The sequence below is a fragment of the Neomonachus schauinslandi genome, chromosome 4 (assembly GCF_002201575.2).
Source record: "Neomonachus schauinslandi chromosome 4, ASM220157v2, whole genome shotgun sequence".
NCBI lineage: Eukaryota > Metazoa > Chordata > Mammalia > Carnivora > Phocidae > Neomonachus > Neomonachus schauinslandi.
In genome coordinates this window covers 40,185,745-40,195,833 of record NC_058406.1, presented here as the reverse complement: position 1 = coordinate 40,195,833, position 10,089 = coordinate 40,185,745, and the positions used below count along the sequence as shown (strand labels likewise).

Sequence of the window (10,089 nt, the reverse complement as noted above, 5' to 3'; positions counted from 1 at the left end):
AGGAGTTCTATTTTAGACCTGTTAAACTTAAGATGTCAGTGAGATCCAAGGAGATATCAATCAGGCAGTTGGTTGTAAGTTTGGAGCCCAGAAGAGAGGTCTGGGATGAAGATATGAATTTAGAAGTCATTAGCATAATCAACATTCAAAGAATCCCTTGCGGGTATCAGCATTTGAAGACACAGAAGTAGTTGAGATCAGCTAGGAAGAAAGGATACAGAGAGAAGTAAAGGGAGCCAAAAAGTGTCCCGAGGAGCAACACATTTTAGGGTGGCTGAACAAACAGCGAGAATGAAGAAAGGCCTGTGAAGAGAGAGTAAAACCAGAAGAGCATGGAATCAAAATCAAGAGAGTTGAGTGTTTCAAGAAAATTAGAGAGGTCATCTGAGAGTGGAAAGGTCAAATAAGATAAGGATAGAAAAAATAGTCACTGATGACCTTGACAAGAACAATTTCAGTGAAGTGTGTGTGTGTGTGTGTGTGTAAGTGCTAAGTAAGCATCAAATAGGCTGAAAATGAATTAGAGGTGTTCTTACTTTGACAGCACATATACTAAAATTAAAACAATACAGAGAAAATTGGCATGACTCCTACATATAGATGACACACAAATTTGTGAAGCATTCCATGTTTTCATATGGATTTGACTTTTGGACAATGTTAACTTTTACATATTCAAAAAGAAAATTGAATCTACAAGAATGAAAGGGATCCTAAAACTGAGTATAAATAGAAAACAAATAAACCTAACTGTATATAAATAAGTAATATAAATATTCTGAAGGAAAATAAAAACTAATCCAAATAACTTTTGAACACAGTATTTTGTATATGTACCTTTGGTCTAAAAACAAAACAAAACTGCAAACAAATCTTGAACCCAATTTAATAGATTTTTTTTAAGTGACATGAATGTAGCAATTCTGAAACTATTTTGTGTGTATCATAACACTGAGCAAATGAAAAAAAGACAATGATGCTATTGGGAGTCAAAGTTCTCACTGTGGGAAAAGGGAAATGCAAATAAGGAATAGCAGAAAGAACGCTGTGGTGCTGAATTGGAATTAGAGTGTACTAGTAATGAATTCATGATTAAAAATAGTTGAACTATATTAAGTTGCCATTTTTCCTTGTGGCTCTGTTTACCTAAAGGGCCTAAAAGCAATTACACCCCAGTAACAATGAGCATCTCTGGTGCCCAGATCTTGGTTTCTAAATACCATTGCCTACTAAAAGGGGAGCTCTTTGGAGAGATGGATGATTTTCAAGGCTAGACAGGAAAAATACAAGATGAACCCAGAATATCATGTTATACCAGAAAGCAAGAAAAGTGCTTAAAAAAAAAAAAAAAGATGGGTGTGTGTCAAAAGGACACAGGAACCAGTATGAAGGGACTCTCACTGGCCAAATCTGGGACAAATTGAACATTGAAATGAATAATGACAGTAATGGAGTATAACCTATTAAATAAAATAAGAATCTATGAGTGTATACTAATGATAATAAATATATAATTAAAAAAGAGAAAAGGGAAAGATATTGCTTACAGAATGCCAACTAAAAAAATGGAGGTGGAATAATGGAGTTATAAAATCATCATTTTGCAGCCATTAGAATAATTAATTCAGACCTTGATTAGGAGTTCTATTTTAGACATGTTAAACTTTTTTTTTTTTTAAGATTTTATTTATTTATTTGAGAGAGAGAGAATGAGAGACAGAGAGCATGAGAGGGAGGAGGGTCAGAGGGGGAAGCAGACTCCCTGCCGAGCAGGGAGCCCGACGTGGGACTCGATCCTGGGACTCCAGGATCATGACCTGAGCCGAAGGCAGTCACTTAACCAACTGAGCCACCCAGGCGCCCGCGACATGTTAAACTTAAGATGTCAGTGAGATCCAAGGAGATATCTATCAGGCAGTTGGTTGTAAGTTTGGAGCCCAGAAGAGAGGTCTGACATAAAGATACGAATTTAGAAGTCATTAGAATAATCAGCATTTGAAGACATAGAAGTAGTAGAGATTATCAATTATCAGTGAAAGTGGAAAACTTTCAGCACAAGTCTGAGAAGGAACAAGATATTTATACAGTCTCAAAATACCTTTCCAAAGATTACTCATTATTTACATAGGGAAAAATGATAACTTTACAGTGAAAAAAAACTGACAGATGCCACCTTAACCAACTGATCAAAGTGAACACCATCAATAATGGGACCAAGTGACACCACGTTTTTTCTCATCTTATGCATTGAGGACATAATATCCCATGGGTAGTATGCCTGCTCCCTCAAAAAAAAAGAAAGAAATTGAATTATAAGAAAACATGGAAAAAAAAACAAAGAGAGGGAAATTCTACAAAACACTGGCCTGTACTTTTCAAAAATGTCAATATCATGAATAACAATAAAAGACTGGGGAACTCTCCCAGATTAAAGGAGACTAAAGGGTCATGACAATTAAATGCAATGCATGATTAGGGATCAGGCACTGGATCAGAGGAAAAACTACTAAATAGGACAGTATCAGGCCAATAAGTGGAACTTTGAATATGGACTAAATATAAGGATTTTATCAATGTTAAATTTCCTAAATTTGGTCATCATACTGGGAGTGGGGGGAGGAATGCAGGTATATAAGAGAATGTCTTTTTTCTTAGCAGATACCCACTCAAATATTTAGGATATTAGGAGTAAAAACTCCAAATCAAATAGTTTAGGAAAAAATTGTATATATGCGTGCATTCATACATGTATGCATACACGCAGATAAAGAGATTGTGCCAAATATAAAGTTCTGATGCATTGGGGTAAAGAACATATAGGAATTATATGTAATATTCTTGCAACTCTTCTGAAAGTTTGAAATTATTTTGAAGTAAAAAGCTTAAAAATAAATTGGAGATGAGGAAATAGAAACAGAATGCAGATAACTCTTTTGAGAAATTTGTCTGTGAAGGGGAGTAGAGAAATAGGACTGGAGAGGGAGTCAAGGTTATAAAATAGCTTGTTAAAGATAGGAGAAACTAGAACAGATTTGTACGCCGATAAGAACAATGATGAGCCTCAGCCCATCCTTTATAAGATAAGAGATTCGATCAAATACACTCACCTCAGGATCCTCTGAAAATATTTTATTCCTTAAACTGCAACCAGCAAGACATTTGGGTCACCACTTGAGGGCAGTACAAAATGATGTTACATGTCATTCTGGTGGTTTTACTGTCTCAGCTGCTGCAACAAAACAAAGCCCTTTATATGATTTTTCTCTCAAATGTGTTGTATGAAATAAACCTCCTAACATATCACTTTTTCCAAATGTTTTAAACAAGAAAAGCCCAACATAATTCATAACAGGGGTTTGGGGTGAGGAGAGAAGGGGTGAGAAAGAGGGTCTCATGCTTAGAAACATGCCTGGCACATATTATGAGTTTAATACAGAATAAAAGGTAACAGAAAGATTAGAGCATGTCAGAGCTAGAAGCAGCCCTAGAGAAGGATGAATTTAGCCTTCTCATTTTATAGACAGGACCTTGGGTCCAGAGGAGGGAAGGGACTTGGCCAAAGCCACAATAATGTGGTAGGGAAGGTAATGGTTTCAACACTTACCTGGTTAGTCTATAAAGACAGAGTTTCTGATACTTTCCAATGACATCATAAATACAGTCTGCAAAGGGGACCGACACCATCATTGGCATTGATACTGAGTTCCCAAAAAAACTGTGACCTCCGTTGTGAGACTGTGCCCCTTGTGTCTTTCTCTCTCCTGGGAAGATATGACTCTTCACCTTCAACTCTTGTCCACTTCACCTGGTCCTAATGCTCTGGACAGGTTAGTTCTGATCACAGCCAACCTATGTCTCACCCCCTTCTGGCAGGGCCCTAAGGGGTAACATGTTAGACTTTCCTACCAACACTGAGGGATGAAGGTTGAAGCTGGAAGATGACGTTGGGGAAAAAAGTGAATGGGCATGCGTCAGGACACTGTTTGGAAAGAAATTAACAGTATCAGTGCAATAGACTGGAGATGATCTTACAAGGACAATCAGAAAATCCTAGTGAAACACAAAACTCTAAATATGACATAAGTACATAATGGAGAAGAAAGCAACTTTAGACTAATTAAAATACAGAAACCAATATGACTTCTTATCATGCTAATAAGTGGGCTCAATTATGCAGAAGGGTCCCTAACCTCACTATTAACTACAGAAGAATGCTCACGCACTAGCTTTGCGTTTCAAAGATCTCCTAACCTGGCCCCAGCCCATTCTCTAGTCTCATTCCCTGCCATAGTTCCCATTCCATGCTCCAACCACTATTTCTGAACACTCACTGCAATGGCTTAAGTCCTGTGGTATATCAGGCTATGCTTTGCACTTGCTCCATTTTGAGGTTCACCTCAAATGACACCTTCTTTGGATGCTTTCCTTGATCTGACCCTCACATTTACTTGAAGATTCCTTTTGGTTCTTACAGGCACTGCATATACTTATCTTGAGCATTCATTTCTGCCTTACCTTTGGTACTACATAATGAGCACTTTGATGACATGGATTGGGTCTTAATACTCCTATTATTTTTTAGGGATTGTTTCCATTTATTATTAATCTACCAATAATCTTTCTTATCTTTCTACCACTCCAGTCTTTCCAGCTCACTCCTTCCAACACCCCAATTCCAACAGTTCTCTAATAGCCCCTACGCCAGTGATCCCAACACCTCTTGACCATTCCTTACCCATCTTATGTCCTCACTTGCCTTCTTACCCACTTAAATTCCAAGGTCCAATGTTAAAATCATTCCCTTGATATGTCTTCTTCTCTTTTATTCTTCTTGCTTTGTTATTCTGCCTCACAAAACCCCTACCCTGGACAATCTAACTCTCCATCTACTCTACCTTTTGGAACGTGGTTGAAGAAAAACCCACAACTGTCAATTGGATTCTTCAAATTCATTACCACTAACCTCAGGTAAGCCTTTAGTGCTATCTGGTAATCATTTTATGTTAAAAGTCCATCCACTTTCCCTAAATGATTATATTTTTTCTTCAAACTTCCAGCACCTCTTTTTTTTCTCTCTCAGTAGATAACCACCCACCTGCATCATCCATGCCTGCCTGGATAATTACACCTCAGTGGTACTCTGAAAGCCAATTCTTGCCTCTGTGCTCCAGCAATTCTCTCTCTTGTCTATATCATCAGTATTTCCCTTCCCAAAGTATCATCCCATCAGCTTAAAAAAGTGCTATGGTGGGGTGCCTGGGTATCTCAGTCAATTAAACATCCAACTCCTGATGTTGGCTCAGGTCATGATCTCTGGGTTGTGAGATGAAGCCCTGCAGTGGATTCTGGGCTCAGTGGGCTGCTGAGAGTCCGTTTGAGATTTTCTCTCTCCCTTTGCCCCTCCCCCCACCCTGAACAAGCCCACGCGCGTGCGCACACACATTCTCTCTCTCTAATAAATAAATAAATCTAAAAATAAAAGTGCTGGAGCGTCTGGGTGGCTCAGTCTGTTAAGCGACTGCCTTCAGCTCAGGTCATGATCCCAGAGTCCTGGGATCGAGCTCCGCATTGGGCTCCCTGCTTGGCGGGAAGCCTGCTTCTCCCTCTCCCACTCCTCCTGCTTGTGTTCCCTCTCTCACTGTCTCTCTCGCTCTCTGTCAATTAAATAAATAAATAAAACCTTAAAATAAAAATAAATATAAAAATAAAAGTGCTATGGTATCTCTTATCTTTAAAAAAAGAAACCTCGGGGCGCCTCGGTGGCTCAGTCATTAAGTTTCTGCCTTCGGCTCAGGTCATGATCCCAGGATGCTGGGATCGAGCCCCGCATCAGGCTCCATGCTCCACAGGAAGCCTGCTTCTCCCTCTCTCACTCCCACTGCTTGTGTTCCCTCTCTCACTGTGTCTCTGTCAAATAAAATCTTAAAAAAAAAAAAAAGAAAGAAACCTTTCTGGACTCCATATTCCCTTCTAGCTACCACACTGTTTCTCTCTCTGCTCTTCATTTCAGCCAATATCTCAAAGAAGTCTGTGTTTCTTGATTTCAAGTCCTATCTTATCATTCTCTCTAGAGTCCACTTTAATCAGGTTTTACCCCCTTTACTAACTGAAACTGTTTTTACCAAGGTCACCAAAGACCTCCGTGTTAAAAAATCTGGAAGTATTCTCAGTTCTCATCTGACTGGCCCTATGATTAGATCTGATAATTTGCTAACTCCCTCCTTCCTTCCTCATTTCTTCCTGAAACACTTGTGTTTACTTGGCTCCAGGACAGACACCATACCTTCCTCGTTTTACTCCAAGCTCACTGTTGGTTGCTCCTTCTCAGTTCCTTCTCTTTTGCTAGTTTCACTTCATTTCCTTGAACTCTTAACATTGGAGTGGCTGCAGTTGGACTTCTTGGATCACAGACACTCTTTGTACAGATGGTCTTACCCAGTCTCATGGCTTTAAATGCCCCCATATGCTATTGACACCCAAATTTGTATCTCCAACTCAGATTTCCCCCATGAACTCCAGACTCTTATTCCAATTGCATTCTTGACATTTCAGCTTGGATGTTTAAAAAGTATCTCAAACTTAATGCAAGACAAAATTCCTGACGTTCTTCCCAAATTGGTTTCTTCCACAGTTTTCCCTATCTCACTCAATCACTCCAGTTGCTCAGACAAAAACCTGGCATCATCCTTGACTCTTTTCTTCCTCTCATACCTTGTAGTTAAACCTTTAGCAAATCTACTGGGCCCTACCTTCAAAATATTTATTTATTATTTTTTTATTGTTATTTATTTATTTGACAGAGAGGGACACAGCGAGAGAGGGAACACAAGCAGGGAGAGTGGGAGAGGGAGAAGCAGGCTTCCCACTGAGCATGGGAGCCTGATGAGGGCCTCAATCCCAGGACCCTGGGATCATGACCTGAGCCAAAGGCAGATGCTTAACAACTGAGCCACCCAGGCGCCCTGGGCCCTACCTTCAAAATATATACAGATCTGACCACTTCTTACCACTTCTTCCCCCAAACCCTCATCCTCCTCACCATGCTAACTCTCTGACCTAAGCCATTATCATATCTGGATTGTTACAATGATATCATATTTATTTTACTGCTTTCTGCTCTTGTTATCTGTGACCTATTTTTCCCACAGTAGTCCAAATCATTTTTTTAAACCTAAGCCATACCATGTTCTTCCTCTACTCAAAACTCCAGTAACTTTCCATCTCATTCAGTGTAAAAGGCAAAGTCTTTAAAATGGCCTACAAGACCTCACTTGATATAGGATACTATAACCTCTCTGACTTCCTTTCTTAATCATTCACCCTTACCCTCACTCTGCTCCAGCCATGTTGGCATCCTTGATGTTTCTCAAACCTACTAAGCACATCCCTGCCTTGCACTGATATTCCTTTTGCCTTGATCGCTCCCCACCCTAGATATATTCTTCGTCAGTCTCTTACTTTAAGTCTTTTCTCTAATGTTTCCTTATCCATGGGGACTTTTCTGACCACCCTTGAAATCTCAACCCCTCCCCCTTTCTTATATACTCTTCCATCTATCTTTCTCTCCTGATATATTTGTCTCCTTATCAACTTAGGATTTTATATATACTATATATATTTAAACATTTATAAATAATTTATATAAGCTACATGAAGGCAGAGTTTTGTTTGTTTTGTTTACTGCTATATCCTCAGTACCTAGAATAGAGCTTAGCACATAGTAGGTACTGAACAATTATTTTTGAATTAATGAACAAATCCTCATGATAACTTTATGAGCTAGATTCTATTTTTTATAGCTTCTATTTTATAAATGAGGGAACCAAGGCTCAGAAAGGCTTAGGAACTTAACTCAAATCACACAACTAGCAAGTAGCAGAGCTGAGGTTGGATGCAAGATGTCTTTTTCTTTAAAGCCCACAACTTTAACCACTATGGTATTCTACCTTCTCTATACCTTTAGAATCAATCCTCTCAAGTATATCACCACTGTGCTATAGGTTTGGCCCCAACAACTCTTACCTGTATTTCTTTAAAGCATCCTTGACCCTATTGCTCCATCCTTTACACAGAGCCAGAGTGACACATCTTTTTTTGTTTTTAAATGTACATTTAAGTGGTTTTTAGTATATTCACAGAATTTCACAACCATCATCATTATCTACTTGCAGAACACTTTCATCATTCCAAGAAGAAACCCTGTGTCCATTAGCACTCACTCCCGTCCCCCTTTCCCTCAGCTTCTGGCAACTGCTAATCTAATTTCTATCCCCATGGATTTGCCTATTCTAGAGATTTCATATAAATGGAATCATATAATGTGAGGCATAAAAGTCTTTTACATCTGGCTTCTTTCACTTAGCATAATGTTTTCAAGGTTTACCCATGTTGTAGCATGGATCAGCACTTCATTCCTTTTTTAAAAAAATTTTTTTAAAGACTTTATTTATTTATTTGAGAGAGAGGGGAGAGAGAGAGAGAGAGCCTGAGTGGGGGGGGAAGGGCAGAGGGGGAGGGAGAGGGAGAGGGACAAGCAGACTCCCCACTGAGCAGGGAGCCTGATGTAGGGCTCAATCCCAGGACCCTGAGATCATGACCTGAGCCAAAGGCAGAGGCTTAACCAACTGAGCCACCCAGGCATCCCAGTACTTCATTTCTTTTTATTACCGAATAATACTTCATTGTGTAGATATACCACATGTATTTATCTATTCACCAATGATGGACATTTGTTTTTACATTTTTGGTTGTTATAAATAACATTATTGTGAATATTCATATGCAAATTTTTATGCAGATATATGTTTTAAATTCTTTTGGCTATATACCTAGGAGTAGAATTGTTGGGGCATATGATAATTCTATGTTTAACCCTTTGAGGAACTGCCAAATTGTTTTCCAAAGTGGCTGTATCATTTTATATTTCCACCAGCAATGTGCGAGGAGTCCAATTTCTCCACATCCTTGCCAATTCTGGATGATTGTAACAATCTCAACAACATTCTTTTGCATGTAGATACGCAGTTGTTATTGTCCATTTAAAAAATTATAAGCATTTTAGGGGCACCTGCGTGGCTCAGTTGGTTAAGCAACTGCTTTCGGCTCAGGTCATGATCCCGGAGTTCTGGGATCGAGTCCTGCATTGGGCTCCCTGCTCGGTAGGGAGTCTGCTTCTCCCTCTGACCCTCCCCCCTCTCATGTGCTCTCTCTCTCTCTCATCTCTCTCTCAAATAAATAAATAAAATCTTTAAAAATAAATAAATAAATAATTATAACCATTTTAGTTGGTGTGAAGGGCTATTTCATTGTGGTTTTGATGTGCATTTCCCTAATGATTAATGATGGTGAGCTGTTAGAGCATATTTTGTGCACTTTTTGGCCACTTGTATATATTCTTTGGAGAAATGTTTATTCAAATAATTTAGCCATTTTTAAAATTGGGTTATTTATCTTCTTATTGTTGAGCTGTAAGGCTTTTCTATATATTCTGAACAATTCATTTATCAGATATATGATTTACAAATATACCCTCCCATTCCTTGGATTGTCTTCACTTTCTTGATGGTGCCCCTTGAAGCAGAAAAGTTTTTGATTTTGATGTTCAATTGATCTATTTTTCCTTTTGTTGCTCATGCTTTTGGTGTTATAGCTAAGAAAGCATTACCTAATCCCAAGTCATAAAGATTTATATCTACGTTTTCCTCCTAGAGTTTTAGAGTTAGGAAACTTACTTTCCTCTAAGAGCTTTATGGACTTACACTTATATCAATGACCTATTTTGAGTTGGTTTTGTATATGGAATGAGGTAGTTGCCACACTTTATTCTTTGCATGTGGATATCCAGTTGTCCCAGTACAATTTGTTGAAAAGACTATTCTTTCCCCCATTGAATTGTCTTGGCACTCTTGTTGAAAATCAAGGGGCACCTGGCTGGCTCAGTTGGTAGAACATGAGACTCTTGATTTCAAGGTCATGAGTTTGAGCCCCATGTTGGGTGTAGAGACCACTTAAAAAAAAAAAAAAAGAAAAGAAAGCCAACTGGCCATAAATGTATGGGCTTATTTTTGCAGTCTCAATTCCATTGTATCA

General features: G+C 38.7%; 1 non-coding gene across 1 annotated transcript; it reads left to right on the top strand.

Moving 5' to 3' along the window:
- Positions 1-526: 526 nt before the first annotated feature.
- On the top strand, positions 527-635 carry LOC123324687. Its single transcript, XR_006539961.1, has one exon. It is a non-coding gene; the product is annotated as a U6 spliceosomal RNA (small nuclear RNA).
- The last annotated feature ends 9,454 nt before the right edge of the window (positions 636-10,089 follow it).